Source organism: Peromyscus californicus, unplaced genomic scaffold, assembly GCF_007827085.1.
Source record: "Peromyscus californicus insignis strain IS unplaced genomic scaffold, ASM782708v3 Scaffold_16__1_contigs__length_79575227, whole genome shotgun sequence".
In the NCBI taxonomy this organism is placed as follows: domain Eukaryota; kingdom Metazoa; phylum Chordata; class Mammalia; order Rodentia; family Cricetidae; genus Peromyscus; species Peromyscus californicus.
Window position 1 is genome coordinate 47291764 of NW_026294458.1, and position 21886 is coordinate 47313649.

Genomic DNA, 21886 nt, shown 5'->3' on the forward strand with positions numbered 1-21886 from the left:
GGATGCAACTGGAGAGTGTCATACTAAGTGAAATAAGTCAGACTCCAAAAAGCAAACATCACGTTTCATCTCATTTGTGAATTCTAGATTTTGTATAGTTGCATAAAACTATGTATGTATATAGGGCATGAGAGGAGAAATGAGGGAAAAAGGGGAAATAGATGGGAATAATGGGAGGGAAAAGTGAGAAAGTATTAAGTGGGAGTAAATACAATCAAAGTACATGTTAAAAATATAAGAAATAGCCGGGTGGTGGTGGCGCACGCCTTTAATCCCAGCACTCGGGAGGCAGAGCCAGGCGGATCTCTGTGAGTTCGAGGCCAGCCTGGGCTACCAAGTGAGTTCCAGGAAAGGCGCAAAGCTACACAGAGAAACCCTGTCTCAAAAAACAAAAAAACAAACAAACAAAAATATAAGAAATAGTTTAAAAATGTCTCTGTGAAACCCATTGCTATGCATCACATATATGCCAAGATTTTATATTAAAAACATACTTGTAAGAAATATTAAGAGCTGTATATGTGAGGAATTCAAATGGTACATGGATTCATAGCATTTGAAGCCACTGGCAAATTTATAACTCATAAACTTACCTGTAATTTTGATAAAAAGGGATTTGATTTTAATAGTGATAACTGCCTAGGAATAAATGGAAGATGAAAAGGTGAATGCTATCAGATTAAACCACTTTGAAGATTTTAGATGCCAGTGAAAAGAGACACATTGGGCAGGAGGTAGACAAAGCCAGGTATGGTGGCATATACCTCTAATCCTAGCATTGGGGAAGCAGAGGCAGGCAGATCACTGAACCGGAGGCTCAGTATTTTAACTTTATGTGCATTGGTGTTTTTCCTACAAGTATGTCTGTGTAAGGGTGTCGGATCCCTTGGAACTGGAATTACAGACAACTGTGAGCTACCACGTGGGTGCTGGGAATTGAAGCCAGGTCCTCTGTAAAGATGCAGCCAGTGCTCTGAACTGCTGATCCATCGCTCCAGGGGGAGAAGGATTAGAGGAACCTGAAGGGACAGGGACATCATGAGAACACGGCCCACAGAATCAATTGACCAAGACTCACGGAGGCTCACAGAGATCAGGGAGCCTGTAGGGGTCTGACCTAGGTTGTCTGCATATATGTTGTGGCTGAGTAACTGGTCTTCTTGTGAGATTCCTAACAGTGGGAGCAGTCACAGACTCTTTTGCTTGCTTGTGTGACCCTTTTTCTCCTACTGGGTTACCTCATCCAGCCTTGATGTTACAGTATGTGCCTGGCCTTACAGTAGCATATAATGCCATGTTTGGTTGATGTCCCTGTGAGGTGTGCTCTTTTCTTTTTTTTTCTTTTGGTTTTTCGAGACAGGGTTTCTCTGTGTAGCTTTGCACCTCTCCTGGAACTCACTTGGTAGCCCAGGCTGGCCTCGAACTCACAGAGATCTGCCTGGCTCTGCCTCCCGAGTGCTGGGATTAAAGGCGTGCGCCATCACCGCCTGGCTGAGGTGTGCTCTTTTCTAAGGGTACTTGGAGGAGAGTTGATATGGGGGAGAGTGGAGGAGGAGGGGAGACTGGGAGGAGAGGAGGGAGGAGAAACTGTGGTCGGGATATGAGAGAAGAATAGGAAAAATTACCTAAAATAAAATAAAATAAAATAAAAAAGCCGGGCATGGTGGCACATGCCTTTAGTCTCAGCACTCAGGAGGCAGAGGCAGGTGGATCTCTATGTTAGGGGCCAGCCTGGTCTACAGAGTAAGTTCCAGGATAGTGGTTACATAAAAAACCCTGTCTCAAAAACAACAAAAACCAAAAACCAATATAAAGCAAACAAACAAAAAAGAAGTTAGAAAACCATCGATTGCCTGTCATTCCTACAAGGTATGTGTATAGTTCATCACAGTCCACCATTGAATGATATTCTAAAAGTGTAAAGATACAGCAATTCAACTAGAAAGAAATCATTATAACAGCAAAGAGATCAAAGTATTGGCATAAATAATAGCGTGGCTGCTCTTACTGTTATTTCATTGAGTAAAAAAGCCAATCTCAAAGTTTATGTCCTGTGTTATTTATTTTGTATATTCTTGCTTAAATTAAAAAAAAAAGATAAGGACTAAAGCAAGAACAGTTTTCAGTAGCAGAGAAAATAAATGGGGGGAGGGGAAGACTGAAGGCAGAGAGGGGGGGATGTGTGGAAGGCTGAAGTGTTGCTATGGCTAGAAGGGGCTGGCTTCCAAGCCAAGGCATTCCAAGGGTCTCTGCCATTGAGGGAGACAGAGCACCAGAGAGATGATGTCTTGCTCTTTCCTTTATTCCAGCAAACTTGGCTGTTCTCCCTGAATAGACAGGCTGATTTGAGGAACTATTCTATCACTAAAGATCATTTTCTCTTTTTATTTTGTTAAAGTGGGTCACATAAGGCCATTTTCATGAGAGTGTATTATGTACTCTGCATCTTCTCCTTCCATGCTCTGCGCCTCCCATTTCTCACCCCTCGTGTCCATTAATTTCCTTTGATCCCTTAGATAATTTTCCTTCTACTTTCATGTCCTGTGCAAGTATGTAATTTTATGTACTTTACAAAATCTAGTTGGAAGAGGCAGAGGATCAGGGACTTTGCTGTGAGATTGTGTGTTCCAGTAACATCCTACCAACATGACTGCCCAAACATGAGCTGACCAAGGAGGGCACCAGCAATCATGCCAAAGTGCATGGGGAAAAGTCTGTGAGTCCTCAGCTCTACACCAAGAACTATAGGAAACTCAGGAAAGCTGGGAGCTGGAGAGATAGTCTTCCTCAGGGAGGAGTACACAGTTTGGTTTTCCTGTGCCAAATGGTCAGTTGAAACATACATACAAGTAACATTGTGTAGATTCAACAGGTTATATTTGGGAATATAAACATATATACAAATACATATGTGCATACAATAACAACTGATGAAAAGAAAGGCCATGACTGAGCTCCGGGAATCCAATTGATGAGAGAGAGGAGAGATACTGCAGACGAGGGACGTTGAGATCATGATGGGAGGACGTGCAGAGATGACCGGCCACGTTAGTGGAACCCCATGAACTGTGGACTGGTGGCTGTGGAGCCCCCATGGGACTGGACTAGACCCTCTGGATACGGAAGACGGTTGTTTGGCTCGAACTATTTGGGGGAGCACCCAGGCAGGGGGATAGGGATCTGTCCCTGGTGCATAGGCAGGCTTCTGGGAATGCGGTGGCTGTGGTGTGACACCTTGCACAGCCTTGGTGCAGTGGGAAGGGGCTTGGACCTGCCTAGGCTCAGTGAGCTGGGCTCTGCTGACTCCCCATGGGAGACCTCGATTTGGGGGATGTGGGGATGCTGGGTGACTTGGGAAAGAGGGCTGGGGGTGGGAGGAGGGAGGAGGGGGAGTCTGTGGATAGCATGTGGAGTGAGTAGAAAATTTCTTAATAAAGAAAAATGAAAAAAATTAAATTAAAAAGGATTTTTAAAAAAGATTAAAATAAAAGAAAAAAGAAAGGCCATGAATTTGAAAGGAGAGCTGGGGGCAAGGTAAATGAGAGGACTCAGAGAGAGGAACGGGAAGGGAGAAATGTGATAATTAAAATATAGTCTTAAAAAAATCTAGGACATAAAACATGTGATATCTATCTTTATGAGAGTGGTTTTATTAAATTAATATAATTATCCCATATTGCGTTCATCTTCCTGAAGGTAACTTCACTTTTCATTCCTTTTACATCATCATTTTCATTATCGATTCTTTTCTGCAAGGGACGTCACCTCATTCTTTCCAGGATGAACCTTTTTTTGAGGTTTGAATCTTGAGATTTCATGTGAATATCCTTCTTACTTTCTCAGAGAGATGTTCAATAACTTCCAGAAGTATTTCCAGACACAGGCAAAATAAATTTTATAAAAATATTAATGCTCCAATAGAAATGCACAGCCAATTATGGTTTAGAGATAAAATTATTTTCTAATAGTGATAATGATAATGTGATAAAATAATATTTAATCTACTTTAAGTCATGGAGGTGAACTTATTCAGTGTAATTTAATAAAAATTAAGCTGAATAGCACTTAATTGAAAGATATGTAATATTTCCAAAAGAAAACAAAAGGCAAATTTTAGGAAAATGTCGTGCAACATATAACATGCTTTCAATTAGAAAAATAATCTAAAAATAAGTTACCTAGACAGGTTTGGTTCCTTAGACTCATCTTTTTCTATTATTAGATTTCAGAGGCCAAGTCGTTGTCATTCGCTGTGGACACTTAGTTTCCTCCCTTTCAGTGGCACACCCCAATTGCCCTCAGGGAGCTCCCCACCCCCATCCTTTTCCCTCAGAGACTGACCTTTCACTCTTGGCTTCTGGGTGGTGAACACTCCTTGGGTTGACCAAGTGGGTAGGTCTAATGATGTTCAGCTGCAGGGTTTTTGTTTTCTCTGTTGGAAAAGAAGTTTCTGTTCTCTTGGCATTGCTAAACTATGGTTCAAAAGAGAACTGGGGGCTATAATTTGATGGGGATGTCAAGAAAGCTTGACTCCCTGCTGTGATGCGATGGGGGATGTCATGAAAGCCTGACTTTCTGGGGACTGCCTGATTTCTACAAAGATAATGAAGGTTTGATCATGCAGCTGAAGAAGCAGAGATAAAAGACTGGCATTGTGTGAGAATCCAAAACTCTTTTCAAAATTGATTTTTTTTTTTTACAGATTCCTAAGATATTTAATGTGCTGTGATTGCATTTGCGCTGACTGTTCCTACCCTCTCTCTCACCCTCTGAACCTTCCTTCTTCCCAGCCACAGCCTTCAAAACTCTTCACTTGTTTAGTTGTGGAAGTCAAATCCCTTTCCTTCTTTCTTAAAACAAGATGATTTGATTGATTGTCTGGAATTTGTAACTAAAATGCTTTTGCTACTTAATGCTACAGGAAATGAATATCCAATTATGAAAATACTATAGAATTGTGATCTATGCTAAGGAACCCATGTCATGCTGAATTCTTCATAAGTATAATAAACCTGGAAAATGTTTTTTGTACTAAAGAAACTTAGTCACACATACCTCTGATTTGGGATGACTTGCATCTAGTAAAAATTGTTTTATTGTAGTGATTCTGCATTACCAACTTAAAAGTTAAGCTGGGCGAATTGGTGAATGCTTTTAATCCCAACATTTGGATGGCTGAGGCAGGCAAATCTCTATGAGTTCGGGCCAGCCTGATCTACAGAGTGAGTTCTAGAACAGCCAGGGTTTTGTAGAGACATTGCCTCAAAAATCCCAACCACCAACTAACAAACCCTTACAATTAGCATCATTAATTAACAAATACAGAATTGGGGATAGGAATGAATAGATACTGAAGTACCTGCATAGGACTTACCTAGGTCCTCTACATATATGAGACAGTTGTGTAGCTTGGTCTCCTTGTGAGACTCCTAACTATGGGAGTAAGGGTTGTCCCTAACACTTTGGCTGGCTGTTGGGACCCTCTTCCTTATACTGGATTGCCTTGCCCAGTCTTAATACAAGGGGAGGAGCTTAGTCTTACTGCAACTTGATATGCCATGCTTTGTTGATATCCATGGGAGGCCTGCCCCTTTCTAAACAGAAACAGATGAGGAGTGGGTTGAGGGGGGAGGACAAAAGGGAGGGGAGAGGCATTGGGAGGAGAGGAGGGAGGAGAAAGGGGAAACTGTGGTTGATATGTAAAAATAAATAAATGAAAACAAAAGAAAAAAAAAGGAGCTCCAAGTCTTTGTTTTGTTCCATTTTTCCTGACACCTAGTTGAGGCCGTTTGGCCTTTAGATGTAGAAGATATAGGATAGAACTGATCCACACAATAAAATTGTTTTCTCAGGGATGTATCTAGAAGGTCAGAGGATTCCTTCTGTACTGGCTGTTGTCTTCTTTGGGATAGGGGCATCACCAAGAGAACTTGGAGTTATTATTTGGTAGGAGGTATTGGCATTCTTGCAAATGCCAGTCCTTAATAAGTTGCAAACTAATTAAACTTAAAATATTAAAGGATTCTATATGTTCATTTTAAACAATTGCTTCTATTTTTTTACTTCTATTATTTACAACAAATGGCAGGGGTTTATTAATATAAAAAACAAACCTCTTGTAGATAATAAATTATTTTCTAAATAGTTGAGATTGATTCAAAGTGCAGGCAAATCAAATCTTCTGAGAGATTATTATTTACCAGGATCTACTATTATGTAACTCTTAAGGCAAAATGCAAACACAGAAAGCTTACCCTCAAATTAAAAATAACCACAGTTTCAATGAGTAAAATCTAAGCTTGTAACTGGAATTCTGATTACTTTGAGTTTATTTGCAATCTTAGTTCTACGTTAGCAGAGTCAAGTTAGTGACTTCTCTCTTCAAGCTGTCAATTGGTTGCCCAGAACCACAACTTCCCTCCAAGGAAGATGAAGTATTTAAGGTCTTAAATACCTGACAAAGTGGTCAACGTAGTTTTCTGCAGGGAATGCGTTTGGAAGCTTTGCTTAGAGCAACAGGAATTGTGGATACTGCCCATACTGCCGGTAGACTCCTGGGATGACCTCTGGAATGACCTCTAGGAATACCATAGGTTCGAAGAAGTTTTTGTGTATATTTGGTGTGGGTTTAGTGTTTGGGTCATAAAATTATGAAAGTAGGATCGGATCCTTTGCACAGGCAAGACAATAAGAAATATGAGCTCTGAAAATGCCCGGAGTTGTTTCTATTTCTGTAAGGTGCAGAACCAGAGTGTACAGGCTAGCTAGGGAGAGCTCTGGTAAAGACTTACTCTCAAGGAACCAAAATGACTAGGTCTGATGGCTCAATTTATGTTCAATTTAAACATGGTACTTAGTCTTTTATGATAGGAATAGCACAGCCTGACTCAGTCCTGGAAGGATGAACATTGATGATTGCTACGTTTGCAAAGTCTACTGGGATTTGAGAGCTTTGCTGTTGTGTATTCACTTTGAATATTTACTTATTTTTGATTGGCATATATTCGTTGTACACAGCACTGGGTTTCACCACAATGTTTACATACATGTACATAACACACTTTGGCCATGTCTCTTTCTGGGCCCCTCTTGCTGTCCCCTTTCTCCTCTTCCCTCTCCTTAGTCCCCTTTGTTCCCATTTTACTTTTGCTTTCATGTCATGCACACACACGTGATTTTATATATCACTATCAAATCTACAAGCATCGAAGATATGTGTCTTTCTGAGCCCGATGTGATTCACTTACTCTGACGTGCCTCCATCTAGTTGGAAGCTGTTTTAGGTAGCTATTCCTAGCTCCCATGTGTAACTGGATAAGCAGGGGCTCAGATGAATCCTTTTACTTGTGAAGGCATCATACTCCATTATGTCGTGGCCAGGGCTGGCTTCCTAGGAAGCATAGCCAGTGCTATCAAACCCAGAGAAGCCCTACGGTTTGGATTCATTTGCTCTGTGGTTGCTGTCTCTTGAGATTCTTGGCTATTTTCTCTTTGAATTTTTGTCGTTAATGAAGTTCCATGGGAAGCTTGAGCCAGGGGCCTGGGGCTCTATTTCTTTTCAGGGCTTCTTTGTCGCTACTGCCCTCTGCTGGGGGGTGGGACACATCTATGCACTGATCATAACCTGGTATGTAAGTGTACGTGTGTGTAGTACAGACACACGGGACATCTCACAATTCTGAATAGACAGTCACATTTTGTAGGGGAATCCCATCTTGAGTTTTGAATTCAAAGACAGCTGTCCCATGATAAAGGTAGAGGGTCAGTTCCAATATTCCTATAGATACCAAAATTCTTGGATGTTCCAGTCTTTTATGTAAACGTAATTATATTTGCCTATAACCCATACATATCCTCCTATACATTAATCATCTTTAGACTACTTATAATATTTCGTAAAATGTAAATGCTTTGTAAATAGTTGTTACACAGCATTGTCTAAAGAAGACATATTTACTACGGATGTGATTTTATTTTTTGAGACAAAGTCTCACTATTTCCTCTGGCTGTCCTAGAACTCATTATGTAGATCAGGCTGGCCTAGAACTCAGAGATTTAACTGCCTCTGCCTCCCAAGTACTAGGACAGATGCAATTTTTTTTTTTTTTTTCGAGACAGGGTTTCTCTGTGTAGCTTTGCGCCTTTCCTGGAACTCACTTGGTAGCCCAGGCTGGCCTCGAACTCACAGAGATCTGCCTGGCTCTGCCTCCTGAGTGCTGGGATTAAAGGCGTGCGCCACCACTGCCCGGCAACAGATGCAATTTTTAAGGAGTATTTTCAGTATACAGTTGAATCCTCATGCATCTCCTAAGGATGTGGAAGGTCGACCATAGGCTGTACTTGTTTTAGAATCACGCCTACTAAAATCAATGAGGAAGGTGGATATCAGGAACTTTACAACAACTAGTATATTCATTTTATTTTTTGGAGCAGTTTCTTGCCATATATAAAACAAGGAAAGACTGCCAACTAAAGCTGCCAATTTGTAGAGTTAGAAGATAGAATGAAATAACATTATCGATAATAAAAATTAAACATGTAAATATCCATTCTAAATGTATTCATTGAAAAGGAAATGCATGCTTTCTCCAGAGTACAAAGTTAAGAATTACTTAAAAATGCAAAAAAGGTTCTATTTAAATAGGCTTTATAATAAGGAGGCGTCACTTGAGTTCTTTGCTGAAATACTGTTTTCCTGGTCCCCGCTTGGGGGCTGTAACTCGGAAGGTCTGGAGCGAGGCTAAGAATTCTGTTTTTGGAACAAGTAGATTAGGTTATTTTGATATGGCAGGCTCAGGGACAGCACTTGTAAAATTGCTTCACAAGGACAACAGTGAAAGATTTTGTTTTCCCAGTTTCAGTTTGGGAACATTCTAAGCACTTAAGGGAGGCCCGAGTCCCTGGCCTATACGCCTTGACGGAGAACAAGCCACACAGGAAGCACCGTCTGCTAGTGGAAATGGTAGTGCAATTACAGGCCAACTTGAGGCCAGAAAAGAAGATTGCAGACAAAGACAAATGCTTCCCCTTTCAGCTTAAGAATTCTAAACAAGAGGCCCAAATCCACATATCTGATTGCTCCCAGACAGCTGGGAAGGCTGCGGCTGCTGAGACCTCACAGCGTAAAGAATTTTAGAATATGGAAATGGTTTCCAGACACCGATCCCAGTCACAGCAGTTGGAAGATCACAAAAAAACAGAAGAAATATTTGCTCTGACCCAGTAGTCAGAATGATTTTTAGTTTCTGAAGCTTTATTGGCATACATTGATTATAAATAATGGGCTTCATTATGATATTTTTGTACATGTATGGGAAGTATTCTTATCATTGTTACTGTATTATCCTTTCCTGGTCCCTTTTCACTCTCAGGTTAATGTCATGTGGTTTCATCTATTACTCCGACATTATCATCATCATCATCATCACCATCTTCATCACCACCACCACCATCACCATCATCATCATCATCATCATCATCATCATCATCATCATTTTTATGATTGTTTTTTGAGACAGGGTCTCTCACTGAAGCTGGAGTTCACTGATTGGCCTGTCTGGCTGGGTAGCGAGCTCACCTCTCTTCCCTGGATGCTTCTTTTGCTGCCTCCTTGTCCTGGGATTACAGGCATATGCTGTCTGTCGCACTTGGTCTTTATTACAGGAGGCTGGGCCTCTCAGCTTAGGCCTCCCATTTATAGAGCAAGCACTTTACCCACTGAGACATCTCCCCAAACCCTCAAACCTATCTTTCCAGTATCACTATTTTCTTAATATGGGTTCTTGATGACGCTGAATGTGAAGTAGAGCTGACCAAAATACGGCTCGATTCTTCCGGAGTGGCAATGCTTTCTTGCCTTTCTTATGGACTCAATCACAGAATGCATAAAACTCTTGGAATTCGTCTATTTTAGAGGGGCTATGACTGTGGGAAAACCCAAGTGAAGATTTACTTGCAGATGATTCGAGTCTTTGGTTTTTTGGTTACACACTTCCAGCTACTTGCTACTCAGTGTCCACTTCATTGGCCATCATTAAGGGAAGAGTTACCATAAATACAAATCACAGAAAGAACTCGAATTAATTCTCCACTCTAAGCAAAGTGAAAATGGTCATTCAGAGCAAATGTTTAATATGCTCCTAAAATAGAATTTTGGATTATCTGTAGATCCTAATTTTCTATTCCCCATTGTTATAGATAATTAAGAGTTGTATTTATCTTTAATCTGAATTTGTTAGAAAATTCTTCTTCTAAAGCAATAGAAAGAAGCTAAAAATACTCTTATCTTCCCCAAGGCATGATAGTAATATATTTTTATGCTTAGCTAAAAGAACCTGAATGACACTCGCAGCTCAACCTGTCAGGAAGGACAAGTTCCCTACTTTGTCAAGTTTTTTTTTTTTTCTTTTCTAAACAAGGTTGGGATTTGAAAACTTATATATAAGACAGAGAGTGAAAAGATATATTCCATACCATCAAATTATTGTGAGATGGATGGACGTTAAGTTATGAGGCTGTTCTCATGATGTGTGTAATAAAAGCACGTTATCAGGCAGGAAGGAAAGCAGTCACTAGCTGTCCTCTGCCCAGACAGAACCATAGGAAATCCCAGCTCTTCTCTAGACCCACCCCAGAAACCAGCTGGCTAGGCTTTAACTACTGATCTGTCTGGCCTTATCTCCTAGAAGTAGGTCCTGTGTAGACTGTGATAGCTCAGCTGTTGTGCTAGGAGTAGAATTTACTGTGAATGCTTGCCACCTCCTTGCCTGGCTGTAGAAGGGAAAGACCACGTATCAGCAGATGCCAACTGTGCTTAGATCCCTCATGCTTTTCCATGTAAGGAGTCTCTCTCAGGGCCATTGTAGTAGGACATATTCATTTTTATTTATTTATTTAATTTGGCCACCAACTTGAGATACAAAAGAACATTGGGAAGCAATTTTAAATGTTTATTTTGAAAGTTGCTCACATTATGATGGATTGCTTTCCAGTTTATTTATTCAACAAACTGGCAAAATATGATTAATTTAGCTAAGGTCTTTCTTTCTACAAGGAATTTGAAATTTCTCAGCTTGAAATATTAATTACAGAATGTGATTTTCATGCAAATGAGGGTATATATACTCAAGTATTCATCCAAGTTTTTAAGTCTTGGTGTTCAGGATTATCTGAAAATAGTGCTTGCATAAAAATTAATTTTTTTTATCATACAAAATACAAAGAAATAACACAATGTGACAAAGATAGTTCAGATAAGAATGTGACTGTCTAGAAAAAGAAAAATAGTTACGGCAAAAAGGATAATGATGACAGCATCCATGATTTATTACTTACTTATGGACCTTCAGGCACACTGTTACCCATTCAGAGAATTTATGTGGCAGATACTAAGACAGATGTATGAAGACAAGATACATACTTATAGAGACATATCAGTATGCACTGGGAACACTAAGCCAGCAAACACAGACTTCCGGAGGGGAAGGCAAGTTTTGCAGTTTCTATAGAGGACTTCTTTTAGAAATACTGAGAATTTACTGGAATTGCAGGCAAGAAAAAGCATTCTAATTAAAGTGACTGGCCAGGCAGGGCATTGAGAATGTTACGAGAAGACTAAGTAAGCATATAGGAGAAAGGATACATATCTCTGTTTCTATATTTGTCTGTCTGTCTCTTTCCATCCATCTGTCTGTCTGTTTACCTACCTATCACCTCAATGTATAGCAATAGCTGGTTTCACAAAAGAATGAGAGGGCAGAGAGGGGAAAGGTAAGTAAGAAACAAGTTTTTAGTGTTAGTTATGACTCAAGGGGAGTTGCTAAATAAAAATAACATGAAGCAAAGGAGTTTACAGTATTGGAGAATTAAGATCTGGAGAACCATAAAGACAAACAGATACCCTAAGACACAGCATAAAGCCTCATCCAGGTTTCACTGCACTGTTTGAAAAATAAGGAAATTCCTGGTCCCCATGTAATGGTAATGCCAGAGGTCTAGGAGAGCATGCATAGTTCTGATGGTGCGTTTGACGATGCCTAGAAGTGGTAAGAGAATATGAGCAGGACACGATGTTCTGGGGAGCATCCAAACAGATCAGCTAGCACCTTTGAGGGCATGGGACCTTATTTAGTCTTCACAACCCCTCTATGCCACTTGAATTATCACCTCAACATCAAATGTGAACCCCCTCCCCCAGGGTCATGCCATTGGAACAAACCAAGGAGGAGCCTGAAGCTGTGCCTTTCTGTCATCCAAACTGACTCTCTTTTGGTTGTATCTCTTGGTGCTGTGGGATGTTCTGTATGGCAAATGTGTTGCTGATTAGTCAATAAATAAAACACTGATTGGCCATTGGCTAGGCAGGAAGTGTAGGCGGGACAAGGAGGAGAATAAAGCTGGGAAGTGGAAGGCTGAGTCAGAGAGACACTGCCAGCCACCGCGATGACAAACAGCATGTGAAGATGCCGGTAAGCCACGAGCCACGTGGCAAGGTATAGATTAATAGAAATGGATTAATTTAAGCTGTAAGAACAGTTAGCAAAAAGCCTGCCACGGCCATACAGTTTGTAACCAATATAAGTCTCTGTGTTTACTTGGTTGGGTCTGAGCTGCTGTGGGACTGGCAGGTGAGAGAGATTTGTCCTGACTGTGTGCCAGGCAGGAAAACTCTAGCTACATCTTGCCACAAGTGGCTGCTCTGTGACCAAGTATACAGAAGCAAGATGACCATTTCCAGTTCCCACTACCTTTCAGAGAGAAAGCATTAGGACCTGGCACTAGGCTGGCCCCTCTCTGGTTTTATATCAGAGGACCATGCAGTCAGAAGCCAAGTCAATGTACCTCTTTGAGGCTAAATCTCCTCCATCTGCAAATGAGGCTATGATGCTAAAGCAAGGAGATGAGATGCCAGAGACATTTCGTATGCAGAACTGAGAGTATGCAGTGACTCATTTGATATATGACATGAAGCAAAGCAGACATTAAGGAGTGACTCTTCCGGCATGAAAGGATGGATACAAGGAGGAGCTGTCAGCAGCATAGAAATATGAGAGGAGGAGCGACTTCCATGTGATTAAATCTCATCTGGAAATAATGAGATGCATTTTAATAACTGCTAGATGCGGTAGGGAGGTGCCACAAATATTACTATAGCTAGATGCGGTAGGGAGGTGCCACAAATATTACTATAGCACACTTTTTTGTCATTAATTTATTGTAGGACCTAGAATATGATGGGCTACAAATTCATGACCTGTGAGGTCAGATCATCTTTGAGAATTATGATTTAACAACATTTAACTATATCAAACAGTATTTTAAGTACTGAAAGACATTCTACTTTTCTGGTGAGACATGTAAGTCACACTGGAGAGTCTATTTGTTATGTCTATTGTCAAAGAGTTGTTAGGGCAAATAAGAAGCGATGCAGAAGGATAGCCCTTCTACTATTGTGACAGATTTTCGCCTGCTCTCGCTGTGACACAAATTGGAATAAGTTGACGTACTGATACTTATTCCTATCACTATCATTGGTCTGAACACCATTGTTTCACTGTGGGAGGAAGCAAAAAAGTATTTTCAAGCATACGATTTCAGAAGGGTAGTTAGAGATGGACAGTTCAAAACAGAAACCAAGGCACTGCCTTGTGCTGCTGACCAAAGCGTTTATTCTTCTACATCTAACTGTAGTTGACAACAGGCAAAATGGCTTATTTAAATCAATATAAGAGACTACTTGTAGTGAAAAAACAATGATAAATATTGTGCTTTTACAAAGAACCTATTTACAAAAACACACCTGTATCCATCTCCTCAGCTAGGATACTGATGATCACACACAGTTGCCAGGCTGATTCCCAACACATTTCAGGCCTGTTTCTGCTCAAGGAATTTTATGAAAGCTATATATTCATTCATTTCCCACTATAATTGAGTGTTTTAAATATATATTTACACTGATCTAGGTGTGTTTCTGAAAAAAAAACAAAAACAATTCCTTACTGGCAAGTGAGCGATAATAGATTAAAAGATAAATATGATTCACTAAAGGGATGCATTGTACAAGGAAACACTTGCATGTTTTATGAGATGGAATTGAAATAGGGGCCAGAGATCCAGATAGATATTTTATAAAGATGATGAGGATTGCATATTGGTGTAGCACCAATAGGACTTCATGATGGGCCGAAGGTCCAAGAAACAGAGAAACAGGTGGTAAAAATTGTGCTTACATTTGAGCAGTACAGAGTTGAGGTGGAAGATGGAGAAGCTGATTTGGTAATATTTATTTTGTTGTGTTGGTTAGACATACAGCAGGAACTGCATAGTTTGATATCTAAATCCAGAAAGTTTGGCAGATTAAGGGCTGGAGGTACAAATCTCATGGACTTCTCCATTTTTATTTTTTTTTTTAACCCTAAGTCCAATTAGGTAAAGCTCAGTGTGGAGAACAAGGGGAAAGAGTGGAAGATGGCCTGAAGCATCCACCATGCATAGATCTTCAGAAATGAGATAAGCTGAGAAGCTGACTGCACAGGACAGTCTAGGGTCAGAAACAGTATCTCTGCCACAATGAGGAGCAACACACTACAAAACGAAAACTGTCTATAGACAATTCCAGGTCGAATGAGGACCCCTGGAATGAGACCAAATCTAATAAAGAAAACTATGATAGTGGAAGCTGTTGAAGATACTTGTCACAGACAGCACAATTTGGCCATCCATCACTGAACTGTAATGGGAGCTTACATTAGATGGCATATGTTAAAGTATGTATAGGACAGCATAATTATTCTAAGGTCGCACTGTTTTTATTTGAGATTTGCTATTTGACAGTTTCAAAAACGTGCACAATATGTTCTGATTACTCTTTCTAGCTCTTGTCTCCCATCCATCCTGACCAACCTCCTCCCCCACACCTTCGCTAGCAGCTGCTGTCTGAGTTTCATGACTTTGGTTTTGTACTGTGACACGGTTACTTTAACCAGGGCCATCCGTGACCCTCAGATTAGAAAGCACTAATTTTTAAAAAATAATAATGTGCATAAATTTGGATGTGGAAGCACAAACTCCTAATCCTAACGGCCAGGTCATCCTAGGTGACATACTGAGTTCCAGGCTATCCTGAGCTATATTGTGAGCTCTTGCCTCAAACAACAATGAAATAAATAATAGCAATATATGCATATATAAAGCTTTCTTTACAGAGCAATATTCAATGAATCCAAACAACTGTGTACGGTTTGGTAGGTGAATATTATCTTGACCATTTTGCTAATAAACATAACAGATCCTGAAAAGCTAATTTGATTTGATTGACATCATCCAGCAGGGGTCTAATAGAACTGTTTTGATACCAGTACAAGAACAGTAGGACTCCTAACCTGTCTTCCCAAGCTAAGGATGTACCATACCACTAGACTTCTTATGCACATTTAGATCACAGGCAATGTAAATAGGTTGGACTGGCTGCAAATCACAGATATGCTATGAATTATCTCCTTGCCATGGGCAGTATGCACTATGAGCACCACATACAATGGTTGTGCTTAACAGAGTCCTTTGAGAAGTCACATGAAGATATGACCTATAATTGAGCTTTCATTCCATCAAGGCTAACTACCATCTTTTGAAATAATGACAAACTAGATTTTGTAAATGATGATTATTGATGAGACTCTTAAATTTAAAATTCTGTAGGCTAGCTTCCTCACACAGTGTGCTATGTCACTTTTCATTTTCTATAAACATTTCATGAAATACACTCTTATAATTTATGTACACTCACCCAAATATTCCCATAGCCACATTCCAAGTTTCTCCCCAATTTTCTTCTAGTAGGTTTCAGCTGACATGTTTCTGTTCACTGTTAAAGATTACTGACATTGATGAAGAGTAACCTGCACTTCTTGGAAGGAGTCCCATCTACATCATCATCTTCTGTTTCTTTTGGAGGTGGGGCCTCCCTCTGCAGCTCAGTCTTACCAGGACTCACTTTGTAGACCCAGTTGGTTTTAAACTCAAGGGAGTCCTCTTGTCTCAACCTCCCCAGTCCTGCGATTACAGAATGAGCCACCATTCTTATGTAAAGCATATTTTAATGTTATTAAAAAACTTTTTTAAGATTTAGTGTGTGTGTGTGTGTGTGTGTGTGTGTGTGTGTGTGTGTGTGTGTGTGTGTGTTTAAAGGCCTCTGATATGCCGGATCTGGAGTTACAGGCAGTTGTGAGTCATCTGATGTGGGTCCTGGAGACCACATTCTTGTCTTTGGTAAGAGCAGCACTGACCACACTCTTAACTGCTGAGCCATCTCTCTGGCCCCTTTGTAATTTTTTGAAAGTAACGACTTGTTTATCTATTTTTATTCTCTTTGGCTGTGCTTGGTATATAATTCAGTGTTTTTGCATCCTAGGAAAGTGCTGTATCACTGAACTTCATCTCCAGCCCCTTGCATTTGTATCAAAGGCCCTACAGACTGATTAACATTGGATAAGCAGAGCATCGTGGCTACGAAGAGAAGCAATGTTGCAAGTGGAGATTCAAAATGCTCTTGGTCGTTGTTAGTCTCCTAACAGCTGTGTGTGCTAACTTCTGAGTCTGGCATAACATTCTTACGAATGTTGTGTAAACTTCTTGAATTGTATCAGTAAGTCCAGATGACCTCTAAGCTCCGTCGACTGTGACTCAGAGGGCAATCAGCCAAAGACACCATCTGAGACCTGTAGAAGAGACTCCATCCTACTGGAGGGTCTCACCGATGTGATTGATAAAACATGGAATTATGACTTTCTTTTATTCTGTGATTTTTTTTAAAGTTCACAGAACATCTTCCATGGTGGAATTTATCATTCAATGTAACTTGAATCTTTGGTCACTCATATTTGGCTTGGAATAAACTATTTAACATGTTACTTTACTTTAAGAGAACCTATTAGTGAACAGCATTGCTTGTCACCGTGAGCAGGATTCACACCACTCCTAATCCCTTCCCCATTACTTTGTCTGGTTTCTTGATATTGATATTGTATTTTTTTCATTTTCACCAATTCTTAGCTTATTTTTTCTCCCTGATGCACTTCTAAGAACGCTTACCGTGGTGTGATGGGTTCAACTGTTGGTTTTCATTCTCACTTCACTTCCTGATCTTGTGAGAAGTTAGCAAGCTGTTTCCAGGACAATTCCATTTCAACTTAGCTTCCCCTAAAAAGAAACAACAGAAAACAACTTTCTTTTTATTCTTCTGAAAATTTCCCACTCATAATAAATTGTTGCCCTTTCTTCTTTCTCACTAATAAACACCCTTTAAAGTGAAACATTGAGAAATCAAAAAAAGAGAAAGGATCACATGGATGTTATCTTCAATTGTAGGAGAATTAGTTGATTTCACACAGTCATAAATGCTTACAATGAATTTTGACTTAGTCACACTTACTATAATTCGAGTTAAATTTAAAGTAACCTGAGTTAAGATGCAAACAAACTTCACAAAACCTAAGTACGATAATATATACCACAGCTTTTCAAGTCTGTAAATCTTAGTCATGCCTCTAACTAAGTAGGTTATCCAATCCCAACTGATTGTTCCTAAACACATATACATAGGAAAAGCGCCTAAATAGACTCATAGACTCAGCAGGTTACACACACACACACACACACACACACACACACACACACACACACACACACGAAATCATAAAGTTGAGAAGGAATGAAGGGCATAGGAGGAACTGGAAGGGGGAGAGCGTGGGATAGCAATAATGTACATATAACACTAATTTTAACAAGAAATTGCAGCATAATGGTACTGCTGAATGGCTGAAAAAGAAGAGAAAATGAAAGGGATGATAGCCAACATGATATAGTTTACTAAAATCTCCTAGTCTTTTTCCATGTAGAAGGTCTATTTATACAGGTTTGATTTTGCTCATAAAAATAAGCAAAATATACTACTATTGGCATAAATATGCCAATAATTCAAGAACTAAGCCAAGTAATCAGAGCATTTTGCACCAGTTAGATTATAAATTCAAGTGCATGTATGCATACTGCTAGGTTTCAGGAAAATGGACAAAACCATACAAGTTAAAGTTAAAAAATACTTCTCAATATGCAACTTATTCCTTTAAGTTTCATGTCATTTGATTAGTAAGAATATTATGATTTTTTATTTACAGAATACTTTAGTGAAGTAAAACAGTATGCATTTCATACTGACAATTCACTGAGCTGTTTACAGTAGTCAAATGTAAAAGTCAACTCTATTGTTTCACATGTAAGAGGATGTGGAAGGATATTTTGCTGGAGTTTATGGCCCAAGTTTACAAAATAAGGAGTAGTTAACACACAAGTTTATAAGTTCCCCAATGAAGTGTTAGTTGTTGAAGTTGGTCAAGTTACTGAAGAGCGTAAGGGATGAGTTGTAAGTCTGCCTAGGTGTACCATTCCTTCTCATCTGCTGATGCCTGCTGGGGTGCAATGAAAACTCATGGCTCGAGGACAAAGTTTAAGGAGGCCCTCACACAACCCTGAGAGTAAATGTCTCCTGAAATGTGCTCTCTAGGCTTTATTCTCACTGGTTTCCCTGTAGACTGGATGGTGCCTATGGCACACATAAACAGAAAAGCATAGTAACATAGAGGTAGGAACAGAGAAGAGGTGTGGGGAACTGAGACATGGCATCAGATGAGCTCAAAAATGCTGTCACTCAGAGATTCAGTCTGTGGCTCCGTCTCTCTAGGAAGATACTTAGATCTGAGTCATCATCCCTTTCTCCTTCCTTCTTTCTTCCCAGTTCCCCTGGTGTTGGAGCTGCCTCCTCCCTGGGTGGGATAGTTGCCAGGAGGGTCAATGTGGATATATTCTAGGTTTTCCATATGCATAGGAAATATGCAACCTTGCTATGTCAAATAGTGATGCTCTGAAGTGTCTCAATTGTCTCTCTTCCTTTAGTACAGTCTGGTGTGGAAGAAGCACACTTATTTCTTGGTATTCAAGGAGTTTTGTTTCAGGACTCACAGAACATACCAAAATCCATGAATATTCAAGTTCTTTATTTAAAGTAGTGTCAGGTTTGCCTATAACCTATGCACTTCATGCAGTGTACTTAAAATCGCCTTTAAATCACAGTAGCTAGTACTAATAAATCCATCCATCCATCCATCCATCCATCCACCCATCCATCCATCCACCCATCCATCCATCCCTCCATCCATCTATCCATCCATCATCTTTATCATCCATCTTTCTATCTATCATTGACATGTAATGCTATAGAAATAACTGTTACACTGTAATTAGTTATGTTTATGGCATAATGACAAGGAAAGAGGCTGTGAGAATATAGTGCAGCCACATTTCCCCTGAATATTGTTGATGTGATTGGTTAAACCCATGTGAGATAAACCAATAGTCACAGAGGGAAAACTACTTTGAATGTTCCTACCACAAACTCTCTGTCTACTTAATTGATAATGTCAATAAAAAAAAACACACTCAAAGTTGTTTTTTTTTAATCAGATATATTAAGTACAGTTCTTCACAGCATTGTGGCTCATTCATTGGGACGTTTGACATCTTTGCCAGTGTCTATCATTGAGAGCTCTTCAAATGAGCAGCAACCAATACATGCAGTGGTCCCAGGACCTCACCACATGGATAGATGGATTTCTCTAGCACAACCAAGAATAAGCCACAAGAACTCTTCTTATTCCCTTTAATGCCTACTTTTTAGGATCCCAGAAAAGTAGAGTGCCATTTCTGAAGGTTCCGATGAGTTCGTGCTTGACAGTTCCATTTCAGACGATGAATACCTCTCGCTCAACTCTCCTGGATTTGACAGAGCCGTGCTTTATTTAGCACGCATCAGCAACAGGAGCAACAGTACCAAGGCAGCATTTGCAAAGTCAGTGAGTGATAAGAATTTTGACACACGCTTAAAGCACGTTGGCAATCTCAGCTTCTGTTTTATTTAACTTTTTCTGTTTAAACTTTCTGTGTGTCACTGGGAGTGACATCACCAGAAAAATTGCCAGCCAGAGAGGACAAGCCAGGCTCTGGCCATGCACTGTCTATAATGCCTTTCAGTGTGCAGAATGCTTCCAAAAGCATTGCTTAGCTCACGTTCATAATCAGAGCCCTCAGCACTGTAGCAAGAGAAGCCTTCTCAACTGGTCCATCACTGGGGATTCATAAAGCTTTGCTAGTTAACATGCAAATCCTGCGTGTAGGAATTTTGAAATGCAGTTAGAATGAAGAATTGATTTTTTTTTATAGCATAAAGATTTTCTATTGCTTCCTGTCTTGTTTATAATCAATAAGTAGTCCCTGTCAATATCAAAGATGTTTTTTTAGTGACTATATCGTTACACCCTATACAGAATCGTATTTCTCAGCTTTCAGGAATGTAAAATCTAACTGAATAATAATGATAAATGGAGATTGAAAAAGCTATCACATTAAATAGAGTACTCAAACAAGAGACTACCAAATTAAGGAGGATGGTATTTTTCTTATGTGTTGGGAAATGTAGGAATTAGTAAAGTTCAAAATCCAGGAACTCGCCGGGCGGTGGTGGCGCACGCCTTTAATCCCAGCACTCGGGAGGCAGAGCCAGGCGGATCTCTGTGAGTTCCAGGCCAGCCTGGGCTACCAAGTGAGTTCCAGGAGAGGCGCAAAGCTACACAGAGAAACCCTGTCTCGAAAAACCAAAAAAAAAAGAAAAAAAAAATCCAGGAACTCTTGATTTAATTTATCACACTTCATTTCATTCCGTGTGTGTGTGTGTGTGTGTGTGTGTGTGTGTGTGTGTGTGTGTGTATGCATGTGTGCATGCATGCACAAATGCACATATTTGACTACTTCAGTAAAGCAACAGACTCATAATGTTCAATTGGCCTATTAATGCATTTACATTTACAAAATAATTTTGTAATCAAATTCCTTTTGTTGAAAAACAAAAATGATATGATTTTAAGTGGAAAGGTGATGCAAAAATTATTATCTCCCATTTCAAGATAAATTATTAAACAAAACTTATGGGAGTCACTGTTTTAGACTAAGCTTCTACACTGTGCTCCAATGGGCTAGGCTAAAAATAAAGGTAGAGTCATCCATGCTACACTCCACATCACCAAGCAGTTATTAAGCTGTTTATAAGAGCTCCTGAGAAATCAGAATTACAAAGATGATGGCCAAATTTCCCAAAGAGGGCAGCTTCATGGCATGATAATTAAGTTCTCTCTATGTTAATCTTCACACAAAAGAAGTAACTTGCCATAACCTGGTGTCACCTAATCTGTAACATTCCCAGTGTTCTGGCTCCCTGTAGATGATTTATAAGAAGACAATTCAGAACCAATATGTTAGAGGTTCTTCTTCTTCTTCTTCTTCTTCTTCTTCTTCTTCTTCTTCTTCTTCTTCTTCTTCTTCTTCTTCTTCTCCTATTTTTAGCTTTGGTTCATCTACAAACCCAAACTACTGTTGAACCATCAGAATACTTCTACTTTATAGAATAAAATACTAAATGACTAAAAAATAAAGTTAATTTATTATCATTAAGCTTATTATTGTCCTTTAACAAAACAAAACACAAAGCTTAGAGACTTGACCAAGATATTACTAAGAATTAGTCAGCATTTGTTGAAATTTCATTTAGTGATAAAATGGGCATTTGTTGATTTTTCTTTAAAAAGCCTATTTTATTCACTAAACACATAGGATCATAGGCATGGTCTTTTGAGATTCGAAAGTTCATGGCATAGTGAAAATGGGAACTATTTTCACATGGAACCAATACATAATTGTAAATTCAACCATAAATGTACAGATAAGAGCCACAGAAACACAATAAAAAATTAAAATCTACAGAGACTCTGGGAAAGTTTTG

General features: G+C 39.5%; 1 protein-coding gene across 7 annotated transcripts in view; it reads right to left on the minus strand.

Moving 5' to 3' along the window:
• Positions 1–21886, minus strand: part of Htr1f (5-hydroxytryptamine receptor 1F) — a 143998-nt gene that overhangs the window by 100286 nt on the left and 21826 nt on the right. For all 7 annotated transcript variants that reach the window (XR_008218861.1, XM_052740976.1, XM_052740974.1 and 4 more), the window contains exon 2: positions 17092–17199. The gene's annotated coding sequence lies outside the window, so the exon portion shown is untranslated. The remainder of the gene's footprint in view (positions 1–17091; positions 17200–21886) is intronic.